At 42.3% G+C, this 23,451-nt stretch overlaps 1 protein-coding gene across 17 annotated transcripts in view; it reads right to left on the reverse strand.

Moving 5' to 3' along the window:
* RBFOX1 (RNA binding fox-1 homolog 1) overlaps positions 1 to 23,451 on the reverse strand; it is a 1,114,622-nt gene that overhangs the window by 754,355 nt on the left and 336,816 nt on the right. The window contains exon 1 of one of the 17 annotated variants that reach the window (XM_010392191.2): positions 2,950 to 2,968. The exons of the other annotated variants lie outside the window; for them this stretch is intronic. The gene's annotated coding sequence lies outside the window, so the exon portion shown is untranslated. Of the gene's footprint in view, positions 1 to 2,949; positions 2,969 to 23,451 lie in introns of those variants that run through there. 17 annotated transcript variants of the gene reach the window in all.

The following is a 23,451-nucleotide window of genomic DNA, read 5'->3' on the forward strand; positions in this document are numbered from 1 at the left end:
CAAATAATAATAATTCTGCCTACATCCTTCTGGGAGACAGCTCCCAGCTACAGGTTGTACACTATTCTGGCTGGAAATGTTTGACACTTCTTTTTACAGGCTTCTACTCGGCTAAAAAAGAGGAACGCTGTGATCAAGATTGGCTGTGAAAGACCAGACAGGCACAGCAGAAAGGCTGCTGCCTCCGTGGGCATCACACACCACGTGCTACTTTTCACCTTTTATTCTGAGTAAGACCAGCAGATACTACACAGATTTTTCCTGAGAGCAGCAGCCAAAACTCTCATCTGTCCTACAAGGCATGATCCAAACACCACTGAGAACTCTTTTTCCAGCACTCACTGGCTTTCCATGCAAAAAAAAAGGAAACACCCCCCCCTCAAAACCCCCCAAAATCAGCAATCCAAGCTAAGCTGACATAGCTCCAACAGGAGGAGGGGACAGCCCCACCTTTCCAACCAGAACCTACCTGATTTAGGATCTCTTTGTGGAGAATTGCAAGGTGAGTTTTAGATTTTCACCCAGCGGAAGGTGGGCACAGAATGTACATCTGCCACCCACTCAATATTCAAACCATTTGGCTACAGTAGGAACAAGGACTGCAAATATCACATCCATTCTTTTGAGCCAGAGGTAGGGGAAAAAAACCCAAAAACCACTAAAACATTCCTAGAGTAAAAGTTTCTGAGAAAACCAGTAATTTAGTTATGTTGTGTGCACAGAAAATACCATCCCAACCCCACCTTCAGATTTCCTTAGAAAAACACACAGAGTTTGGTTCTCAACTGGGCACAGTAATAAAATCATTAGGGGTGGGGTTGGTCTAGATGACCTTGAAAAGTCCCTTCCAACCCAACCTGTTCTATTATTTTATGATAAAACATCAAATTCTCACACATATCAAACCACCACAGCAAGTTGTCAGTATGCAAAGGCAGACAATTTTAGGCACCACAAGAAAATTAACATAGTCCTTATTTTTCAAAGTAAAACTTGGAGCCTGAGACACTTGAAGTCCATATCACAGTTCAGGGATCTAAATCTTCCATGGTTGTTTCTCCAAGAGTATAGGGCTGCATGAAAAACTGGGATCACTGGAAGAACTGAGCTCTAAATCTAACTATGGCAGCAGCAGGGAAAAAATGAAGAGGAGTTCCATTAATTATAGAATTATAATTCTATAATTACAATAAATTCAAGATTTTCTGGAAAAGGAGACAAACATGTATCTTACAATGCAGTTTTAACTGAGCATGTGGCAGTGGATGCTACAGGCTGCAGCACAGAAAGCAGAATTATTAACCCCAAACTTCTTCCAAATGAGAATGCATCTGGATCTTTACCTAGCAGGACCCCAACCAGAGATGTGAAGGGAAAAAATAAAAATAAAAGTAGAATACAATATACCCCAGTTATTTTTTATGCTTTAAAACAAAATGTGCCTCCTCTGAATACCTGTTGTTCAGAGTGAATCTCCCAGCAAAGCTGGCATTTTGTGGAGCTCCAGCACACAGCATTTGCTGTTAAGGCAATAAATGCCGTGGGGAATATGTATAACACACAGTCATTTATACCAGAAATTCGACAAATCCACCACCCCCCAGAACTAAATTGTCCTTCATCAGTAAACACACAGGGAAATCATTGTAATTTTATACCCAATGCATAACAAAGTATTTTTTATTCTACCCAGCAAATTATTCTGATCTCAGGGCACTCTTCTCAACATTAAAATTACAGGTAAACGCCCTCCAAGCAGTGAAAAGCAATCCTTAAGTGAACTGAACTTATGGAACATATGTTATTTAGGCAACGAGCCAACTGCCATATGGTGCTATTTTAATTTTGATATACATTAGCTACAGAAACTACTTCAAAGCAAATGTGAGCAAAAAACACTATAAAAGAAAAAAGCACTCTACAGGAGACCTGGTTCTGAATTGACTTGACTAAGAGTCACCTGTACCCCTCCTATTACTCATTTGTGTCATCTCATGAGTGATTTTCCTTAAAATATTTGAAGGTACTTGCTTTCCACTTCTGAAGTTGCAGGACACAAATATTTTATTCTAAAGAAAATGATCAGGTTTTGTGGTAAATTACCTATAATTTTATTAATGAGGCCTCTCTCCAGTAAATATATATTTTAAAAGAAAAAAAAAAATCCTTCAAATCTATCTCCTGATAGTTTATAAGATAGACTCCTTCACATGAATACTTAAAGCAAGTATAACCAGAAAATTAGGTACAAAAGATTTAAGTGCATATTTCCCAATTTTCTAATTACAGGGGCTTCTTTTGGGTCTTTCAAAGTACATTATTGGCATTTAAGCATTAACACACACATTACTTTATTTTGATTTCTCTGCTATTTGTTACATAACTGGTCTAAAACGTAATCTTTCCGACACAAGGCAATTCATCACACGGTAATCTACAACAACTGACTTGTAAATAAGTTATGTACTTAAACCAAAACACAAAGAGCATCAGAACACAGCCCATAACACTTTGTAATCTCGTTACTTTCTAACACAATCCACTGTAACTGGGCTGGTGGGAGAGGAACTGATTTTTTCCTGCAGGAATCACAAAAACCCTGGAAAGCTTACAATATCAATTTATACATCAACTCCATGCAAGCACATGATATACAAACTGATAAAATATCCCAGCTGCACTTAATCTGTATCCAAATTTTGAGAGGATCCTTGATGCACATTTTGTTTTGTTTTGAAAATACTGCACAAAGATTTGTAAACTCTCCAGCAGCACGCTTGCAATCTGCTAGGACTCCTATCTCCAGGTTTTTCTCCATATAAACAGCCAACAAAATGGAAATGCACCTATGCCCAGAGAGCCTGGCTCCTCACAGCACTGTGCCCTGCCCTCCTGAGCTCTGGCAGAGAGGCACAGCTGAAACACACACGAATTCCTGCTCATACTCATGGAGCTGTCGCTGATGCTCCCTGCTTTAGCCTGGGGAATCCAGATGAGTCCCAGTCCACTGAAGCACTTTAGCAGCACGTTCTACCCTAGAGAAGGGGCTCAGATTTCTGAAGCATTCTGGAATCACTGCAGAAATAAGCTGGGACTTCCTAGACCCAGCACTGAAGGGAAGAAAAGTCTCCACATGTAAAAGCAAGCTCCTGCTCTGCTGCTGCTCTGGAGATGTGCAGTGGACAAGCAGCAGCACTGATATTAGAAAACCAACTCCAGAATAACATCTCTGGCTGCACAGCACCACCCCAGCTCCTCAGAGGGAGTTGGCTAAAGCATCTTCACCAGCACCTGGGAGCTGGAGGCACTTCACACCAGTTGGGAGCCCAATCCTACAGTGCCTGCTCCCACTGGTGTCACAGGAACAGAGAGGCTGGCCCCACCTTCCCCTGGCCAAGTCCTGCAGAGGAAACAGAACTCTTGAGGAATCCTGTGTTCACACTGAGCCTCTCTGCTCCTGTGTACAAACTCTGCTCAGGCCATGCCAGCACGATGCTCTGCTCCTGTTCCTGTGCTGCACACACAGCAGAAGGGTCAGCCCACAACCCTGCCAGGATCCTGAGACTGCAACCAAAGCTAGAAAGGTTATTTGAGGAACAGCTGAGCTGACTGCCTCACCTCCTGTTCTCCTCAGGCTCAAAATCGGCAACATTGCCAGGTTTTAATACCTTATAATATGCTTTACATGCACCAGGTTAAGTCAATAGGGAAGATAACTGAAGTTGCAGCATATCTCTTACACTTCTGAGCAGATCTTATATTTTTAAAGCTGACCAAATTACATTCTAAGTGCTATGTAATCTAAAAGATGCTCTTAACGCTTCTAATTTATCATTCTATTCAGGGTGGTCAATGGATTGTGTTTCTTCAAAACCTCAACCAATCAGCAGTTAGAAAAATAGTTAAATTCATTTACAAACTGTCTTCCCCAAGCTCTACATTTCTTTCTTTTACCACTCTTGCCCACAATGCCTGCCAGTTCTATTTCAAGTAACAACAACCTAAAACCAGTTTTTCTTACTGGTGACAGTATTCCAAAAAGTTCAGTGAAATAACACTCGAGTTTTTGAGCTTTACAGGGTATCTGCTTGCCAAGCCTCCCAGCAGCACCAGGAGCACTGGCGTTGGCTGTTCAGCCCCAGGGAACAAGTCCTGCATCAGTTTTAACTTCCCATAGAAGTTGTCTTTCCAAACTCTGGGGCTACATTTTTCTTCTTACTCAAATCAGTTTTTTGGAGAAGCGATTACTCAACTACATTTGGCAGCACTCAGTTTCCAAACACGGGGTTTTTTAAGCTCTGAATAAGGGTGAAATAAAGTAAGTGTGGCCATATCTATGTAATCACACACGTGTGTGTGTTTGTAGCTACCTCTCACGTAAAACACCTGCAGAATTAGCTGTAGGTTTCTGACTTGACTCCAAAACAAGACACAGCTGTGATCAGGATGTTCCTCCTTCTTCCAGCCACTGAGAACAGCTTTTCCATATTAAAGTCTTACAAGAAAAGCCTAACACAAAATTTCTTATAGATTTGTAGAAGAAATGAAGTATAGCCTTTATCTGAGACAGAAAAGCAGGTTCCTGTGACCCAGACTAAAATGCCAAGTCCACAGAAACTCGCTAAGCCCTTCCTGCAACTTTGAAAGCAAGCACAGATGCAAACATCCAAACTTATTTAAAAACAGGTTATCCAATGAGAAAATTAACAAGTTCTACAATGACTTTTTTTCTTCTTTAAGGACCAAAACATCAGAATCTGTATTTCATTCTTGTTTCGGCTGAATACCAAAAGCCTTGAAACAACATCTACCTTTCTACACAATGATGGGTCCAGGACAAATCTACTGCAACTTGTGCAGCTGCAGACAGGTAGCCAAGGGTTTAATCTTTGCTCATTGCCAACAAATCAGATCATAAAAATCTCAGCATAGCCTAATGCTCCAACTACACCCTCCAGGGCAAGAGAAGAAAATACCCAAGTTTAAATTCTTCTAACAATTTGTTTTCACCCAAAAATCAATTCCTTTCCCAGCGCCTTCCTTTGTGTAATATCCAGCTCCTGGTTAGCCCAGAAAACAAATTCCAGTGCTATTTCCGTATCCAGCAGGCTCACAAAAACTTTTTTTATGACAGAAGGCAGCACACAAGGATGTGTGTTACATTTTGAGTGCAATGGGATACATTGCAGAGGGCTTGAAAGACACACCTGCTACTGGGAAAACAACCACCTCTTACTGCTGCCTGGTTATCCACCTCATTAAAAAGGGGAAAGAAAGCAAGAGTTGTTACAGACAAATCCCAAATGAAAGCCAAAAGGAGACCCAGAATACCCAAAAGAAAAGGGAAGATGGCACTAAAAATTTCAAGGCTAATCCAGGAATTTTCACTCACAGCTTTTACAAAGTCTAGCACTTTGATGCCTCAATCAAATATGCCCCTTCTGCCACTACTGTATTATAAATAACGTTTGCCTCCAGTTCCAAAATATATTTCCATGAATACACAAAAGAAGAATATATAGCAGACACTGGCATTAAATATTTAACTTTCTACCTCAACAACCTTTCTTTTTTTGTGTGTGTTTCTTGCTTCTGCTTGAGGCTAAATAGTAAGGCCAACTCATGAAGCAAAGCTGGTATCAGTCCTTATATATTATTCATTAATTTCAGATGTACCAATTCCACCTCTGTCTCTAAAGCCAGATATGTCACTTCATAATAAAGCTCTTTCAGCTCAGAAATCTAGAATTCTTATCCTCTTAAGAAACCAGGACATACACAACATCTTATGGGTTCAGCAGTGCATACTGTGACCTCCAGGTACAGGAGGACTTTTGAACCTGAAGTTAATGAGGCAATTAAGAAACAAATACATGATTAATTTTAGACTGCCTTAAAAGACCAAGCTTAATTTTCTGGCAGCAAATTTAACATTATTCAACACTTTTAAGAAGTGATTTTAACTCCTCTTACAGAAAAAACATCCCATCTGATTTCTTTGCTTCCAGTTGGTTACAGAGGAGAGAAACCACTTGCTTCAATCTCCCAGTACAGCTCCTTGTCACACACAGTTACAACTCCAATCGACACTTGAAAATTACCACTTTGTTCTTTTAGCTGCACACATTTACCAGGGAAAAAACAGAATTTCAGCACCTCTACACAGAAAAGGTTGCTGGAGACTTACTGAACACATGGCTGAAGATCACCCGCAGCAACACTACCAGAGAATCTGGTTTGCTCTTAAAATATTATGAAGACGTCATCTTTGGCTCACTGGGACTGCCTTTCAAATCTCTTCCTGACCTTGAATTGCTGACAACAGAATCCCAAAGTTGTTACTTCCACTGGGCGGGGCAACAAGCGAAATACCCGACCAAGTAATCTGAAAGTAGGCTGGAAAGAGAAACCTGAGCACAATATTCACATCTGCTCCATGCTGCCGGTGAACTCCCCAGCGTCTGGGTGGAAGGTGTGAAACTCCCTCCCCTCAGCACACAAGGTGAACATCTCACTCTGCTAGAGCTCTGTGTGATGAGAAGTGGCAGAAAACAGTGTAACCATCCAAGCTTGAAGGAAAAACCTTCCTTCCATCCACCCAGAGCCCTTGCACATTGTTACCTTGGCTGAGGACAGCAGGATCCTTCAGCCAGTCAAGACACTTCAAAACCTCAATCTGGCAAAATGACAAATGCTCATTTAACTGCTTTTGTTGGCAACAGCCCCTCTCTTAAAGGTCCATGGGTGGGCTGACTGCACTCCAAGCTGACCACCACCTGCCCAAGTGCATTTCATAGATGCCCTGTTATGTCACAGAGACAGGTATCCAATGTTGGTTGATCAGATTTTATGCAAAATGACCCTTCTGTCACTTATATCTGGACTATTATGCAAAAGTTTTGTCCCTAAAGGAAAAAAAAAGCCATCATTACCTAATCTAACAATAGACAGATTAAAGCAGAATATGGAGTTTAATGTGGCATCATATTGGCTTGAATATCCAGAATAACTAATGAGAACTGTGGACAGTGACTTATAGGACTAACACTGCAATGTGTTATCACACCTTCTGACAAAGAAAAGCATTTACTAGCACACTTTCAGAAGCACAATCTGTTTAACACATTTTTTTTTCCTGTGGCAGTTTGCCTTGTATGCTTAAACAGCACTTGTTTTGCTTTGCCAACTAAACATGGTAAAAGTTCAGTGTTTATACAGAGTACACTGGAATGTCAGGTGCTTATTTAATTGCTTTTGTAGCCAATTTCCTTGCCCCTCAAGGCTCATTAGTCAGTCATCTAATCATTCCATGCCATAATGCACCCTCTGTGTTTCCTCCTTGAGTTCAGGAATATATCTTCATCTGTGTTCCCAACAGTGGTGTCCTTCAGCCACAACCTTTCTGAGGGCTTTTTGACTGGTTGCCAGCGTTGCTGCCTGTTCCACATGGAGGTGGATTTCCCCAACACCTATTAATTCTGTTCCACCATATACTTAGCCATCTGGACAAGGAGGTAATGGAAAAGGACTGCTGTTTCCGGAAAAATCTGCATGACTTTTCGGGTAATGGGTTTGTTGCACCTGTCCACCTCAGTGCTTTACGAAGGTGCCAGAAGGAAAGCAGGGAATGCTGCTGGGCTCCCTCCCACAAACCTGCAGTGAGGGCGAGGCTGGAGGGATGGATATGGAAAGGAGATGAAAAAGCAAGGTGATAACTTCTGGAGTAGCTGTGAGTTTCAGAGCACCAGTGAGCTCTGTGTAAGGCTGTGCCTGGGCTTCCCACTAAGAGGAGTCAACACCAGGTTCAGTCCTGCCTAACACCTTCATTATGGAGGTCGTGGTGGGGCACAGTGTGACCTCAGCAAGCCTGCTGGTGACACAGAGCTGGCTGATACACCAGAGGGTCGTGCTGCCATCCCCCCAACAGGATGGTGAGGTGGGCTGACAGAAGTGCAAAGTCCCACACCTTGGGGAGGAACAACCCCAGGCACCAGTAAATGCCAGGATCCAAGGGGCTGCAGAGGAGCTCTGGGGGTGCTGCTGCCAGGTTGAACAGCCAGCAACATTCCCTGGCTGCACAGAAGGGTCAGAGCATCCTGGGCTGCACGAGGAACAGCTCTGCCGGCAGGCTGAGGGAACATCCTCCTCAACACCTCCCCAGCACAGGTGAGGCCACCCCTGGAGTGCTGTGCCCAGTTCTGGCATCCCCAGGACGGGAGAAACAAGGCAGTGCTGGAGAGAGTCCGACAAAGGGCTGCTGAGCTGATGAAGGTCCTGGAGCATGTCTCAAGTGAGGAAAGGCTGAGAGAGCTGGGACTGCTTAGCCTGGAGCAGGGTCGGGGGAACCTCATCAGTGTGTACAAATATCTGAAAGCAGGGTAAAAACGTGACTGATGTTCCCAGTGGTGCCCAGTGACAGGGCCAGAGGCAATGAGCACAAACTGACAGCCAGGAGGTTCCCTCAGAACAGCAGGAACTGCTCCTCTGGGAGGCTGAATGAGCCCTGGCACAGGATGCTGTGGAGTCTCCCACTTTGGAGACACCCAAAAGCCATCTGGGCATCCAGCTCTGGGTGTCATTGCCTGAGCAGTGGGGTTGGACCAGAGCACATCCAGAGGTCCCTTTCTGCCTGTGCCAGTCGGATTCTGTTCTATCTACACTGTATGTAAAAACACACATTGAAAAAAAAAAACCCAACCAACCAACCAACCAACCAACAAAAAACCTACACAAAACTATCCCCAAACAAGCAAAAGACATTCCCAGAAGAAAATTAATAATTTGCTGCCCAAAATAAATAGTAGACATTTGTAAGTGTCAAGCCAACAGGTAAATTGTATTTTCAAAGCTGAGCTTCCATTCAGTTTAACCAGCTGCTTTTCTTTGGGATCCAAAGAAACTGACAGGGTTTCACTGAATTAGCACAGCAGTAAGGAAATGCTTATTTATTTAATATTTAAAACACCAACAAATATTTAGGTGAAGTTACTATACACATAGTTTATAGCTAAACACTGAAGAACTGTCCAGCTGACAGCATACTATGAAGAATGTGTGTTTCTTCTTTTGGAGGGCTGAAGGGAAGGAAAAAAAGGAGAGAAATGAACTTTTCCTGAGCAGAATTCTAACAGAAGTAGGGCTTGGAAAGCACCCCATCAGCAGCTACTGGGAGCAAGAAATCGCCCATGTCATGCTCTCCAACCCACAGGGCACAGCAGATTCTCAGCTGCTTCATTCTGCCCTTCTGTGCATATACAGAGCAACAAAACTCATTTAAGAGTTTTCTAAACATTCGGGTTTAATTCCACAGCAGAGAGAAACAAGGACAATAGGAGCACTGCAAGTAATCTACACACAGACATAGAATTTCTAAGAAATGCAATTTTGGATAGAAAATGGTGTCGAATTCTTCTCGTAATGGAGAAGTGGCTAGGTTGAAGTGCTTTGGAATAATTATAATATAAAATGAAAAGCTTCTTGATGCATTATATTACTTGAGTTGGAGTAATTCTCTCGAGTTTCTATTTTTAAACCATGATAGTGTGTTAATGAAACTTTTCAAGGAAACTTCAGCTACAGACAGGAGAAACAAATTGCTGCTAACCCCTTTAGAGCTACAGCTGAAAGTCACCATGAAAGGAGTATTAAATGGGTATCAGTTTCATAGGGAAGGAAACTGATGATTTGAATTTAGGCTTGTACTCAGTTTGTACAAATATTATTTACACAACATAAACCCAGAATCCAAAGAATTTATAACAAAACGTCAAATTACTTCCTTCTCAACATAAAAAGTGCAGATCTTAGTAAATGAGTAAGTAAATAAATAAAAAGAAATAATTATTTTTTAACTGTTCCCTAAAGATGCTTAATGGCTATTTTTTGGTCCATTACCACAAAGAGCAGAACGAATCTTGTTCCAGATCCTAGAAGTTGCTCTAAAAGAGAAGAAACAGGTATTTTGAATACCCACCTCATCTCATGGGGTGCTCACACTGCCACATGCAGTTGCAAACTGCAAATCTGAGCATCCCAAAGCCCTGCAAAGCAGACTCTCAGCGCTGCCAGATGCTGAGGGTGCCCTGGCTCAGCCCAAGTGCAGCACCCTGCCTGCTCAGCAGTGCAAAGCCCTGCTCTCCACCATCACACACCACAGCCTGAGGTCAGCTTGACAGCATTTGGAGCATTCCAGAATGGATCTCAATCTCCTTCTGACACCAGGAGTTAGACCACACACAGCCCACAGACATTTCTCTGCTTTCTGGTTAAGCTCTGTCCCAGCTAAGCAGAGCTGAACCTTCACAGATGTCGCTGACAGAAAACCCATTACCAACCAACCATCCTACTGCAGCTAAACAGAAACCCACTACTTTCTCCAGCCCTACCTAATGATTTCTAAAACCAGGTAAATACCACCCACAGATGAAATTAAAGAATCAGATCGTTCTTCTGCCTTGCCCCACAGGGAGGGTATGCAACCCCATAACGAGGTCCAGAGAACTTGACAGTAATTTGGTTCAATTAAGCAAGTTACTATCAGGTACTAGATCAGTCTCCTGATACACACTACAGAATAATGCCTTTCTTGTGATTCCTGGGATGGTCACCACCCTGATGAGGCATATTCTGAATAAGAAGGCCATGTAATCTTCCTAACTTCCATCCAATAGATCAAAATTATGTTACTGAAATATTCAAGAGCCTTTGCTCTCACCCTTCTTTCACTGGCATTAAGAATAAATCATTCTAATACCAACAGCAGCTAAAAATACCTCTGTATTTTTTAATATACTTAGAACATACCAATGTGCCTATCAAACTGGGCAAAGTGAGTGTTTCAGGACAGAACATCTTGACATTTGGGCAACTGAGGGGGTCCTGCAGCCTCTGGGGATGTTCTGTTCTTGAACCAACCAACCTCCAGAGTGCTGGAGCACAGCCAGCCAGGCCTTTGCACAGGGTACCAATGGGTGGTGCCTCCGAGGAATACTTGAGTTGAATGAAATAGGCTCGCTGAGTGCACTTCTCTGACATGAACAGGCACCAGCCCCAGCACCACAAGATTTGTTTCCAGCCTGCTCCATGAGGTCACTCCCCTTGAGCCACCATCAGGGCTCCACGGGCCCAGGCTTGGACCTGTTTTTTCTTTTCAAGGGAAGACCTCCATGGGCACAGACTTCTTGTATGCATTAGCCTTCAAACAACATTTTTCACCTCTGGGAAATCAAAACTCCCCCCCTTTCTTTTTTCTAAATGAGGATTGAGCCTCAAAAATTAATCCAGTGAAAGAAATTTACTGAACACAGTGAAATGTCTAACTTAAAAAGCTTAAAACACTTCATGACGCTGCCTAAACCCTGAAAAAATCAGGGTTTGAAAACAACTATGTGAGAAATCATCCTTTATTTCCCACTGCAATACCTCAAGTAGGAGGAAACTGTGTCATGTGCTGCATTTTTTTTTTTAATCAGCAGCTGCTCACAGACATCCCTGCAGGTGTTTAACTATTGAAATCTCAGTTTAAAAATAGTGACTCATTTGCAGCTACACTGAATACACCTCAGATCTGTGCCCAGGATGAAGTACACCAGTCAGCAAAACACAGTTCTCTACTTCACCCAAAACCAGAGGACTAGTTCTGCCGAGGAACACAGGAAAGTGTGGCAGAGCAGAGCTCCTTCAGCCTAACAGAGCAGGCAAAAAAACAAAAAAAAAAAAGGAGAATTGTCCTCCTGCACTATGCTGCCTGTTAGTTCAGCTTCCTTAACAAAAGTCCGTCCTTAATTTAAAAACCAAATCAAATATTCTCAACATCACCTGTAGCAATCTCCACATTGAGGCATGACTGGGCAGGATGATGCTGTCTTTAAAGGGCTAGAAATGGGAGCAAGATTCCGAGTGAGTTCCCTTTCCAGGGGGCCACCAGCAGCTCCCACTGCCGCTGTCCAACCTGGAACAACATCCCTGCCAAAACCCTTTGGTAATGCCTGACCAGAGGGCTGCTCCAACCCTTCTCTCCCAGAGACATGGTGGCGGTAGGGGCTTGGGGAGGGAGCCCAGGTGGACAATGAAGTTGAGTCAGGGAGGAAAAATGTGTGTGTTTTCTCTTTTTTTTTTCCCTACCCAGCTCCATTATAACTGGCACTAAATGAAATCAAGTTGACTGTTTTTGCCCCGAGGACAATTGGGAAGTGATCTCCCCCTCTGTGTCTGATCCCAGCCAGGGTCAGCCCACCCCAGTGGTGGCACCTGCCCCACACCAGGCAGGCACTGCCACAGAGCTGCAGCGCTGGGCTCTGACAGCAGCAGTGCTGGACCAGAGAAGGATGAATAGAAAGCTGTGCTTCAGGCTGCTGCACTCCTCCCAATAACCACAGTCACACTGCTGAGCCTCGGGCTGGTCTCCCAGGAAGAGCTGCTCCTGGAGAAACAGCAGAGCTGGTGCTGGTGCCCTGCTGGGGCTGGGAGGCTGAAGGATTAGCACCAGGTGTGATGGGATGGGTGTGTTACAGGGATATCTGCTTCACCTGCTGTCTCTTTATACTTCAAGAGACTCAGTTTTGATGTTTTCTTTCAATCAACAGTTAATGCCATCAATTTCTCCTCCCTCGTGGCCATTCCATGAGCTTTCCAGAAGCCCTGGAGGCAGGAGGAACAGGTCCAGGGCTGTGTATGTGCCCATGACATGCAGCTCACAGGCAAGGTGAGCCACAGTCCTTCTCATCATGCAGTCTTGACTCTTCCATAATGAGAAAGACTGGAATGAGACTTGACTTTTCTCAAGTTTTTTTACAGTTTTTGGTTTGTGGTCTTCAGGAATTCTATGAATTCCATTTGGAACAAATGAAGTAATGCTAACACAGGATAAATTTGCACCTGTGCTGAAGGAGATTATTCTTCATTTGCCCAGAACATGCAATTTCAGAATTTGAGGCTCTATTTAACGCTGCTAAATCATCTGTGATTAGAACTTCCTTCATACCACTGCTTTCAGGGGTGGTTTTACTTGGTGATCCTCTCTTTTGGGTTCAAATCTGTGGAATACGCACAGGGACACACAGGGACACAAACCCTGCAGCAGTGCAGCAGAAGTTGCACAGCTGGACCTGCTCAGCACTGAGGGGATGGGGCAGCTGCAGCACCGTGGCAGGAGCTGCTGTTTCCATGGCCAGAAAAAACACACCAGATATGCAAAATGTAGGGGACAGGGAGTTACCTGTTAAGAATGGGGGGGTTCCTACAAAGTTTAGTTGGTCGCTTCCCCAGTGCAGTTAAGAGAAGTGCTCTCACAGCATCTGACAGTAAAACAGGAAAGAGCACAGAGGTGACAATTTGCCTGGTGCCCTGGAAAGCCCTGGGAAAGGAAACTTTTAAGGAGTTAGGAAGGATAAGCTACTGCCAAGTTAAAAAAAAAAAAATCTTGAAGTTAAAAGGTTTTGCTGAATTTTGTTGTTAAAAGTGAACTGCAATCGGAAGTTCTACTGCTGAGAATATCTTGTAACTCCTCTGTTATTCTGATGACTCCATATTGTTTCTGCATATAAGAAATAAGGTAGTTGAGAGAACAAGGAACGCTCTAGAATTTCATTACTAATGTCTCCCAACTCACCTTGTATGGAAAATTATATCACAGATATAATTTTGGCCACGCTTTCAGCATCCCCTGCTGAAGAGGCTGCAGCAGGGCTGCTCTGCCAGGGAATTACAGGTTTGACTTCTGTGAATGCCCCCTGGGGAGGTATCAATTCTGTCTTCCTAGGACACATCACCTTTACAATACCTCGCTTCACTCCCACGAGGAGGATCACATTTTTCATTTATTTCAGGAAGAGAAATGTCTATAGAGATGCATTCTTGGTTTGGTTTATTTGGTCTGTCCCCAGTTACCATATTAGATGACTATTTCCCAATAAGTTACCCGTCCATTTTCATCAAAGCACCTGCCACACATAGAAGTATTGCTTAGGGCTTTATGCCTCCATTTCTGAATAGTTTTCCCATTAAACTCTTCCAAAATGTACAAATGCATGCCCACAGGAAAGTGTAAATTCCAATCAAATGAAAGTTGTATTAGAAACAAATAAACTTATAAGTAAAGTTTGAAAAGCTCTAAGAGCATTGTCAGTAAGTAACTGATCAAAATTAATTTCAAGATTTATTGTATCGCTCTGGCACTTTGACCCACGTCTCTATAACCACAAGGAAACCAGCTCCTTTAATGTACCCATTTTTAATGCCTACATCTCCTGAGATAAACCTGCTGTGTGCAGCAGGGCAGCAGCTGCAGTACCAATCCTTCAGGCTGCCCATGAGCTTCAGGGAAATGCCATTTTTCAGTGCTGATGTTAAGTGTGTTAAAGCACGATGGAAATTCCAAACATTTTTGCCAAGAACCTCATTTTCAGGAGCCCAAGGTGCAGTAGCACTGCCAGCTACACATGGGAGTTAAGTACATGTATATTTTGCAGGTTTTCAAAAGGCATCCTCAGGAGGCTGTTAATGAGTCAACCATCAGAAAGTGAGTTCACTGCCATGGAAGGAAAGATCCCAAAACAAGACATGAAACAGCTTATTTTTTTATTCAGTGGTGGAAAAATGCTTTTTGCTTTTTATTTTCACTTAAAAAAAGAGATAAATACATATTTAAACATTACACATGCAGACCCCCATATAGCCGTATTTTCCTCTTTTTTTTTTCCCCCTATAATAAAATGAAAAGAGAACTATAATTCTGTGATACCTTCCATTCAGGTCCAGGAGAGAAAGCCAACATCTGAATGAAATTCCATTAAGGTATCATACAAAAAGCTGCTCAGGACTAATTTAAACATGATATTTAACAGGATTTTGGGTGCTTGTCAACATCTGTACAAACTGCATTAAGGGCAAATGCAATAAAACCAATCTTTGAAAATAAAATACCTTCTTTCCTGCCTACAACCTCAGTAATGCTGTACTTTGGGGGTCTTGTACTCCAGAGATGTCTTTTTTAGCTATCTTGCCTGCCTTGATTCTCATTTGCATGATCTGAAAATCACCCAAACAGTCCGAGATGAGGAGAAGCAAGGAGTAAGTCACAAAGAATAGGTCTGGCACGTAAAACAAATGCTTTAAGATGACAGAGCTTGAAGAGAGCACAGAAGAAAGAGAAAATGTAAAATAAATTTCTCCTTGGAAATGTAATTAAAACCCCTGAAGTGACAGCTACGCTATTTTATGACTGTGAATTTACATAAAAAAAGAACACACCAGGCCAAAATCGACATCAGCTCCTTAAGAAAAGCTGAAGGAAAGGGCCTTTTATCTTCAGACAGGATTCTTGAAGATGCTGAGGCACCAAGTGCTCCAGGTGACCAGAACTGGGGGCAAGCTGGGCTGGACAATGGCTACAATTACCAGAGTGAGATTGAAGCTGATGTGAGAAGGAACCCAGGCGTCTTCTTTGAGCTGCAGAATGTCCACCCCTACATAAAGACACAGTCCTGACAAACCCTGGGGAGGAATGAGCCCAGCTCAGAGGGAGTTTCAGGGTGGTCCCTGTGCTGCCCATGGAGCTGTCTCAGGCAGGGGTTCAGCCTGGATTCCCTGGCAGCAGGCTGTGGATTCCTGCTCATGGCCACAGGTCCCATCTGTTCCTCCACACCTGAGAAAAGCTCCATCAGCCCAGCACCTGAAAAGGGCAGCCTGGCAACCTGCCACAGTCACTGTTTTAAAAACTGGGGTCAGCTCACCATGGTGAGCACCCCAGACGAGGGATTCTGCATCCTTTCCCACTCTGTGCCACCATTTTGCACTTTCAGGAAAGGGAGAGTCTTCTCCACAATGTCATAATGGTATTGATTTTTGAAATACAAGGAAGACAAGGAACAGCTCATCTGTTTTTTATTACTATTTATAAACAGTGGCAAAATAATCTCCAAATTAGAGAGACGGATTTGATTAGACACATCAGAGTTCAAACACACTCCCTGGCTAGTCAAACAGAAAGGAGTGTGCCAGCATTCTCAAAATGCCTCACAATACAGGAAGGAAGCCTACAGAGAGAAACAAAAAACTGAATTAGAAGCTAAGGTGCAATACTATCAATGACACATCCTCACTTGGCACAGTATTTTACATTCCATTCCTTACACGGTCTGTGGAGGAGTTACACACAGTGAAAGCTGGTGTGTACATGGAGGTCATGCCAGCCTAGGTCCAGGAAAAAAACCCTTGCCAGTAAAGTGTTTAAACAGGCCTGTATTGACATAGTGTTACAACACTTACTATTTCTATATTATTCAATTCCAGGGAAATTATCGTGTAAAACAAAAGGGCTGTATGACAAGAACATACTGACATCTGCTGGCTTCTGCAAATGCATTGCTCTCAAGATTAGGATTTAATGTCCTCAGCAGGCTTTTTCCTATCTAATGGGCTGCATAAAAAATTAACATTGTCCATCTCTGAATGTGACAAATTAAACCAGTTATTCTGTACTTGCAAATGTTAAAGTGTGCATGACATTCTGTGGTTGAACAATTCACACAAATATACTTCTCTTCCATATTTGACTTCCAAAGGATCACAGGAAATTACTTTTGCCTAATTTGTATTAAAAGACCCAGTGATAGGGCACACAATTTACATTCAAATAATTATTTCCCTCATTTCTTTGCCAACAAAAGACTAGTGTTGCCCATTTACTATCCAAAACTGTACCTGGAGGTGTCACTCAGGCCAGGCTCATAATGGCAAGTATTGTTTCACAGTAACGATCAGTCAATTAAAAGAACAGATTTATTTGTATTAGCGCTGTGGCCAAAGGAGACATTTAAAGGTAACACATGAATCACCTAGCACTCCTCCTATTGAGAGTGATACCTAAACACAGCAGAGAAGATCCATTCTCTCTTACCATTCAACACAATCAACACAGGCATTTTGACAACCACAATATAGTCCTAAAGACTGAACAGCTTTCAAACCTACAGCCTGCAAAAGTCAGAAATTCCACCTAATACATGCAGCTCCTAAAGCAGCTCTAACCTGGCAGCCTTGTGAATAGGGAATATTCTGTAAATCTTCCTGCACTTCTAAATTTATTATTTGAAAAGGGTGTGATAAATTCATTTAATGCTTTCTGTAGGAATCCTAGCTTAGCATTTCCTCCCTCGTGTGCTGTAACACAAAGTTACGGATGACAATTTAAACATAAAATAGAAGGAATTCAAAATCATAATTCACAGTGTCAGCAACTCAGATGTGTTGCAGTCAGTTACTAAGGCACAAATTTGGTATTAGAAACAATGATGCAAAGCATCAAATAATAACAGTTGCCAAGCTGTGCTTAGTGCAGCTCATAAATACCTTCCTCAATATCTCTGTATTTCCAAATCAACTGTCAGCTGCAAGGTCAATTCCTTTTATTGGCTCATTAGCTAGACACATTCCATAGTTGTGAAAAGGTAAATGAAACCACAAATTCACCTTTTGAATGCATTATTTGAGTATATTTCTACTGTATGCACTTGTGTGTTTTAGTGAGTACACCACCCTGCCTATTTCTCACTCTTCCAGCATCGTGCCAGGCAGGACCACCCATACTCCAGTGTCAAGCAGCAATAGCACTGTGCTATAGCGTTCATTTGGAATTCCCTTTCAATTTCCTCATTTGAGACAGTTTATTAAATTATTGAAACTTCTTATATATTAAACATCCACAGAGAAAATTCTTCGGGGAAAAAAAGTAAAGAAAGAAAAGAAAGGAGAATACATTATTACCCTAAGAGTCTGCTACTCTTTAAAAGGTGATTCCAGATTCTTCAAATTCGCAGATGACAAGAGCCAGCCTTCCAGCAGAATGAGAGGAAAAATACATCCTTTGGAGATCCCCAAAGCCAGTTTTGACCACAGGACCAGTTTGCCCCAGTCAGCCCAGCACATGCTACTGCCAGAGCCATTGCACAAATATCAGGATTGGGGCATTAAAAAACACAGTAATAGCAGTTTAAAAAAAATATATAAAAAGACCAGCTTTCCTCTTATCAACTCAGAGGCCTCAAAATGACCCTCAAAGCTGCAGGCTCCACCGTGAGCTGCCCTGGTGTGTACTGGCAAAACTAATGAGGGAGGTAAGAGGAAAAGCACAAATGGTACATGGTTAAAGGACATCAAAAGTGTTCCTCCTCCCTGTTATGATCAATAGAATTTCCGAATGATTTACATGATAGAAGGTCTGTAGAGCTTTTTGGGCTCACTTTGGAGGCCTTCAAAGGAGAAGAAACATGAGATCAAACTATGTGGCGTTTTAAGTAGCAAAGGAACCAGCAAATGCATGAGGTGTTAATAGAACATAACTCAGGAGTCATTTGCTCTGGCCATGTGGAAACACTGGCTGAGAATGTGCTTCTTAAAACAATACTGAGATCTGCTGATATGACAGCTTTGATTTACACACAGGTACAGCAATAAAGCAGCCAATTTACCACCTAAAATTTACCTCAGCTAATAAAGATGCATCCACTTACACAACTAATAGAGCATTCCTTTATTGGCAAAGTGTGAATCTCTCAGAGCAGAGCACAGGGGACCACAGTTCGATTTTGGCAACCAAAAGTCTGAAATCTGCAGGTAGGAAGAGTTTATCACCTTTCTCACTTGCTCTGCATTTCTACTTCACTTGCATTTATTACTTCCTTGCGAACAGTATGGTCATGTACCATGGAATAGTTCATATGAGAACTATTCCAAGGACTGGAGAAAACATTATCCAGTCTAATTTGTACCTTAATAACTCTTGAGCAACCTGAAAGATAGCCTCACCCTGAGAAAACTTCAATAATTTTTTTTTTTACATTAGAAATTTTTGCTTCTTGTACAGCCAGTGCCAAAATATTTAGTGGCTTCAATGGGGAAACAATTTTTACAATTTTAAGATTTCCTATCTGCTAGAAAAACTTGCATTAGAAATTTGGATTCATATTTTAGTCTACTGCTTTGTAACAGTGCAAATATAGAAAGAGAAGAATAGTCTACATTATTTCTAATATCAAAGGAAACGTCCTAATTTTCCTTTATTTTGCCTGCTTGCAAAGCTGTAACACAGCAAAGCATCCCATTGACTACTAGATAAACTTCTTAAAAGTTTCATGGTTTAAACATGTTTATAAAGGAACACTGATGTTAAGAACTGTGATTTTATTCAACAACACAACCCCCCCCAAGACAACAATCATTAAAAATCGCACACCAGCCCCCCCAGGCTGTCAGGCCCATGTCAATCAGACACAAGCTGAGCTCGTGACACAGACCCTGACAGGGCCATCACAGCTCTGTGGTCACCACTTGAAAACAAATTTGCAACTCAAGCCCAGCTAACAGTGCTGATTGGAACAGAGGTGCTGCTAACCATTGACTCTGGAAAGACTTGATTTTTACTTATACATATTTACTGTGATGTTGTATTTTCCTAAATTTGATCACTTTAATTGCTTGAGTTTTAAAATGGTTTTAAATTCTTTCTTTTCATTCCAGACAGGGGTTTTACCTTGTACTCAGAGATGGGACCATGACCTCACTGCCCTTTTACAGCTGTCCCCCAGTCCTGCAGAACCCTTTATATCCCAGCACCAAAACTTAGTTGTGATATCCTTTGGATTCTTTATAGCAGAAAAGCACCTTCATATTTAGAACATAATAAAGTATTTAGGTTCCCACATAACCAAGTTTGTACATAATGAGATTTCAAGCAACGCTTGAGTCCTTTTTCAAGTCCACTCAGGTTCTGACACACACACACATATATTTTAAAGAAGGCAGTTCTCTGGCTGCAGTGAAGCAGCAGTTTGAGTCGATTCAAAAGCAGGAACACAACCACGAGCACTGAAACAGTGGGAAGGGGAAAACCTCTGGCTAGACCACATTAAAAGGCAAATATGTAAGAAGTTTTATCATCAGAAGTTGATTACAAACCCTCCTGCAGGGAAATGGCAATTGCTGAAAACAAAACGATGCCTGCAGTGCTTGAAGGGGCCAAACTACTACTGCCTCATTCTGCCCATTTGAACCAGTATGTCCCAAGAAGAACTGATTAATCAGGTGGCTCATTGGATATGGCAGTTCCCAGTGTGAGGATGAAAGATCGTATCAGCACCAAAAACTGACTGATTGGGAGGCTTTTTACAGTGGGAGGAGTAAAAGACAGCTTCAGTATCAAAGAACATGTGATTTTAGCATAAGGCTTATGCAGAGCAGGAGGATCTGTCTGTGCCCTGTACCCCAGAGAGCTCTGTACACCAGGGGACAGGGAAGCCCTACCCTGCCCCACCTGACAACTGGGTTTAGGGCTGATTTTTTCCCAGAGTACCACAGGATACTTTAATAACCAGCTACAGGCAGAGATTCAGCACCGAAACGAAGTGAAAGCAACGTTGTAAAATAGAAATAACGAGACAGAAACGTACATCGAAAACCCCCAGGTAATATTGGGGACTGGAAAACAAAAAGAATTAATTCATCTGGTTCTAAGCTGAGGACATTCACAGGGAAGCAAGTGTGTGAAACATGCAATATGGACAATTAGGGTATTTGGCAAGAGCCCAGCACTTGTAATGACGGGGGCAAACCCAATGGGTCCCCTGTGGAGGCAGCTGCAGACTAACACACCATCACAATGGCAACAGAGAGCAGGTCATCAGGAAGGGAAGGAGCCATTTGGAGAGTGTCTGAAATTAAGGAGTGGGAAAAGGGTGTAATATCACAGAAAGATCAGGAGGATATCTAGATCCATTCATCTTCCTGCTGGGTCGCTCTATGTGGCTCAATTCAAACTGCACTCTGGGACTTCCTTAGCATTTATATTGTTGCAGGCTCAAAATGGGTATCACCATGTGGTAGATGACATTTTAGGCAGCTTATCTTCGATGCTGGAAGAGAGGACATTTAAGTAACTACTTACACACACAGTGGACTGCCTGTAGTGGAGCGACACTATTTTTTAAAAAATCCTGGAGCTCCACTGTAAAGTTTCATTGTAACAGGAGAGAGTATTTCATATTATTTCCTGAGACGCTGAGCAGAGAGAACCACCCAGTAGCACAACTTGAAACTGATGCTTCAATACCTTTTGCCACAGAAGGAGGAAGACTGTAAGTTCTGCTCTATGGTCAAAGATCACACAGGCTATGCTGCATCCCAAGGCAAATGTTACAGAACTACGTCAATTTGAAGAAAAAAGATTATTCTGAAAGCAGTGTTTAACGCTGTATTCTAGAATTTCATACAGGGGCTGTTTACAGGTTCTTTATTTACGATCAAAATCATTTGCTCAACAAAATATCTCCATAATATTGCATAATCCTTAATTTAGGAATGAATGCTAACCACGGAAACAGTGAATGAACAGGGAGGACAAAGATATCAATATTGGTTCTGACAGAGACTACCAACCCTTTTTCCTGGATCAATGCCATTCACCATTGTCTAATTTCTCTTTCCTCAAACCCTAAATTACCAATCCTCTACAACACGTGGAAAAACTCAGACACCTAAGAGCCTATTTAACAAAACATATTTAACAGATAAAAGCAGGAACTCAAGAACTGGCCATCCAGAGGAAGAGTAATGCTGATTCACCAGACAAACCACTTTTGTGAGGGATGACTGTCATTAATCATTGAACAGACATAGAAAAGATATGTTTTTTCAAGACAACAAGACAATTACACAGTGTTTTATTTTGAAATCCAGGGCTCTGGATCTGTTTGAGGTGCATAGCAGACTGTCAGTTTTGTAAGACAACAGCATTACATGTGTAACTTGTTTTCTACATGTGTTTCTCATGTGTAAGCTGCAGGAAAGATAAAAAAGCCTTAAAACACCCAAAGGAGAGACCATGGGATGAGCCAAGTCCAAGGAAACCAACTGCACCTGCACTGGGCTTTCCCACCAGGGCAGCACATATGGATTTAGTATTTTATCTCATGTGAAGATGGGGTTGATTTCAACACAGCAAAACTTTGTTTTCTTTAATGGAAGTCCAGCTATCCAACACAATGACCCTTCCTTCCACCTGTACACAAGGGTTCTTCCACCTTCTCTACAGCTGCTCTAACTCTTGGAGTACTTTAATTTGAAATAGTAGCACTTCCTTGTTTAAACCTTGTCCTAAATTTCCCACCCACATTTTCACACGCTCACACTATCACAAAAAATGCATTTAGAGTTGGGAGTGTCTACATCATGTTTGAGTTTCCCGAATTTCTCAGGAAAAAGAAAAAAGAAGTATTTTCAGGCCAGCTTCTTACTGTTCTGACCATATAATGTTTGCTTACAACTAATACAGAGACTGAACTCAGAGACAATAAAATCCCTTGAAAACTTATGGAACCAGCAACCAGGAGTGCAAGTTATTATGGGTGTCCTCATCAAGAAAATTTGTCAGCACACATTCATACTTTATTCGATTCTAGAAAAAATCCAGTGGAAAAATGATTAATAAATGCCCAAAAGTAAAGGAAAAGTTTGAATCCCAACAACCACTGCAACAGACTCAAATCAAAGAACTACAAAACACACAGAAAGCTGAGAGTCACTGACTCCCCACTTGGGCCATTCCCTTAAGAGTTGTAGCTGATCCTTCTGGGTCCCTTCCAGCTCAGAATACTCTGGGTGTGATTCTGTGTAACTCCAGCTCTCAGTACCATTGCTTTAACACTGAGGAGCTTAAAGACAGCAATTGCTTGGAATGTATTCTAGGCTGCATCATTGAAATTCACATTTTTAGCACTGTAACATCTTCTTTCTGCATCCTGAACTTCCCTGGCCAGGGGTTGTGCACTGGAGGGTTGAAGCCAAGCATGTTGGACACAGAAAATCTGTATATTTGTAGTGTTTGAATGCTGGTCCCAGGCAGCTGCACCTGGCCCCGCAGTCAGCCCCGTGATGGTTATCTTCAAGTGATTCAGTTTTGCATGTTTGCCCTTTCACACAGCCGAGGCTTTCAGCTCACCCTGCTGTAACCATGCTCCCCCACACCTTCCCAGCTGAAGCAGAGGTAATTATTTTAATGGATATCAGTTTGCTCAGTCACTTCTACTCAAGCTCCCTGGCTGACTGCAGCCAGTCTCCTGCTGACACACGCTCCCAGTTTATGGCACAGTGCTTCCCACTCCAGGGAGTTACCTTAATTTTAGGGCCCTGAATGGCAGAGGCAGGTCCTAAGGCATCTGTCAGTGTAGAACTCGTATTTACCACGTCCCTTTCAGGTGTTAGCACAGGAACATCATGCTGTTTGGAAACACGGCATTTTGGAACTGCATCCAAAGTTGCAAAATGTTCAGAGTTTTTTAACTGGCTTTGACAAAACTGCCACCGAGCTTCAGTCTTATGTTAGAGACACTTAACCAACTTCTGAAAAATACATGCTTACAAAATAGTTATCAGTTTCTTTCCCCTTGAAACGAGCCAAAT

Source organism: Corvus cornix, chromosome 14 (genome assembly GCF_000738735.6).
Source record: "Corvus cornix cornix isolate S_Up_H32 chromosome 14, ASM73873v5, whole genome shotgun sequence".
Taxonomy (NCBI): domain Eukaryota; kingdom Metazoa; phylum Chordata; class Aves; order Passeriformes; family Corvidae; genus Corvus; species Corvus cornix.